Source organism: Andrographis paniculata, unplaced genomic scaffold (genome assembly GCF_009805555.1).
Source record: "Andrographis paniculata isolate CXL003 unplaced genomic scaffold, ASM980555v1 Contig98END, whole genome shotgun sequence".
NCBI classification, from domain to species: domain Eukaryota; kingdom Viridiplantae; phylum Streptophyta; class Magnoliopsida; order Lamiales; family Acanthaceae; genus Andrographis; species Andrographis paniculata.
This window is the reverse complement of record NW_026137637.1, coordinates 2954141-2956561: the sequence shown is the minus strand read 5'-3', so window position 1 is coordinate 2956561 and position 2421 is coordinate 2954141. Positions and strand designations below refer to the sequence as shown.

Below are 2421 nucleotides of genomic sequence, written 5' to 3'. Positions count from 1 at the left end.
TTTTATTTAAATTTTGCAGCGTGTGACAAACGCCTGTCAAATTTTGGCGCCGTTGCCGGGGAATTCTAATTGGTTAAATTTATCTTTGGTTGTTTTATATTATTTTAAAAAATCTGACTTTTTCTGGTTTATGTTGAGAACTGATCGCACAAGAAACATGATTTTCGACCCCGAGATTGAGAACACTATGCGTTGATTAAGAAAAGAAACTAGGGAGCGTCGCCAAAAAGATTTAGCTTTAGAATCATCTAGCGATATGAGTTCTGACGAGTTAGAGCAAGAAGAAGAGAAGGATCAAAGAACACTAAGGGTGCTGGCAGCTCCTAACTTGACTAAGCAGCATCTCTGCATAGCATACATGACGGTAGACGGTAATAATGCTTTTGAATTAAAATCAGGACTAATACACTTGTCGCCTTCTTTTCATGGGTTGTCAGGAGAAGAAAAACATAAGCATCTTCAAGAATTTGATGTCATCTGCACAAGTATGAAACCAGAATGAGTAACAGAAATCAAATAAAGCTTCGTGTTTTTCCTTTCTCACTGAAAGATGCTGCAAAAGATTGGCTATTCAATCTACCTGCCGGAAACGTCAGTACATGGACTGGCATGAAGAGAAAGTTTCTCGAAAAGTACTTTCCCGTTTCACTAGCTGCGATCATGAGGAAAGAGATATGTGGAATGACACAACATACAGGGGAGTCTTTATTTGCATATTGGGACCGCTTTAATGCTCTACTTATTCGATGTCCCCATCATCAAATCCCCGTGCAATTACTGATTAAATATTTCTATGAAGGTTTGACTTCCATCGACAGGAGAATCATAGATGAAGCAAGTAGAGGAGTCTTGATGAACAAAACTCTTATAGAGGCGTGGGACTTACTGAATAATATGGCGATGAACTCTCAACAGTTCAGACAAGAGAAACAGTAGCAGTTAAAGAAGCAAGCGAGGTGAGTTCTATTAAACAACAATTGATCGAACTGACTTCATTTGTTCGACAATTTGTTGTAGGGCACAAGTTAAGGCTTGCGGAATCTGCATAATTTCGGACATCCTATGGATATTTGTCCTACCTTTAGTCAAGAAGTAGATGTCAGTGCTGCAGGATTTATCCCAAGAGCATACAACCGCTATTCGAATACCTACAATCCAGGATGGAAAGATCAGCCGAACTTAAAGTATGGGAATCAACAAACTAACTTTGAAGATCATTCGAGAGGATTCCCAGCACCTGATCACCCTCCACAAACCCGCTCAAATGGTTCCGAGTAATTCCTTAGAGGAGATGATGAAAACTATGGCATCTAACATGTTGCAATTTCAACAGGAAACTCGGAATAGCATAAGTACCTTGGAAGAACAAGTAAGTCAAATAGCGAATGAGATGTGTGAGATGAAGTCAAGAGAAAAAGGCAGATAGCCCTTACAACCCGACGCCAATCCGAGGAATGTGAGTTCAATTGTTATACAAAATGGAAAAGATTCGGAAGTATCAAAGATAGGAGTTCCAAAAGACAAGAATGAGAAAGATATTGAGAAAGAAATAGAGCAAGCCACCACTGAAACATCGAACAAGGTAACTTTTGATACACCTACTAATACTAAAACTAATGTTGCACCGTTTCCTTGGAGGTTGGCGAAACCAAAGAAGGATGACAAAAATAAGGAGATGATAAAGATGTTTCGAAAAGTGGAATTGAACATACCCTTACTGAAGGCAATCAAACAAGTGCCGAAATATGCAAAATTTCTGAAGGATCTTTGTGTGAACAAGAAGTGACTACGTGGAGACGAATGCATTATTGCTAGCGAGAGCGTATCTGACATCTTACAACATAAGCTTCCTTCTAAATGTGGAGATCCAGGTATATGTTCTCGGTTCCTTGTAAGATAGGTAAGTTGGAGATTAAATGAGCAATGTTAAATTTAGGCGTTGCGATTAATGTGATGCCTAAGTCTATTTATAAGTCTTTGAACATTGGGCCTTTAAAAGAAATTGGAATTATTATACAATTAGCCGATAGGACAAATGCTTACCCTGAAGGAATTATTGAAGATGTCCTAGTGCAAGTTAACGAATTAATTTTTCCGGTTGATTTTTATGTGCTTGATATGCATGATGATAATTCTCCAAATCCTGCACCGATTTTACTAGGTAGACCATTTATGTGCACCGCATAAACTAAAATTGATGTGAAACAAGATATACTTTCTATGAAATTTGATGGTGAGAAAGTACAATTTAATATTTCTGATTCTATAAAATACCTTGAAAAATCTAATGTGTTGTGCAATGTGAATGTTATTGACAAAAGTATGCAGAGAGTCTTGAGATTGCATGAGAAATCTATCCTGGATAGAAAATCGAAGCCGCATCCGAATCAGTTGGAGCCTGTTCACTTAAATGATAATGTG

General features: G+C 37.9%; 1 non-coding gene across 1 annotated transcript; it reads right to left on the bottom strand.

Moving 5' to 3' along the window:
- Positions 1 to 657: 657 nt before the first annotated feature.
- LOC127244002 (small nucleolar RNA R71) lies at positions 658 to 764 on the bottom strand. The gene has a single exon (XR_007837079.1). It is a non-coding gene; the product is annotated as a small nucleolar RNA R71 (small nucleolar RNA).
- Between the last annotated feature and the right edge of the window lie 1657 nt (positions 765 to 2421).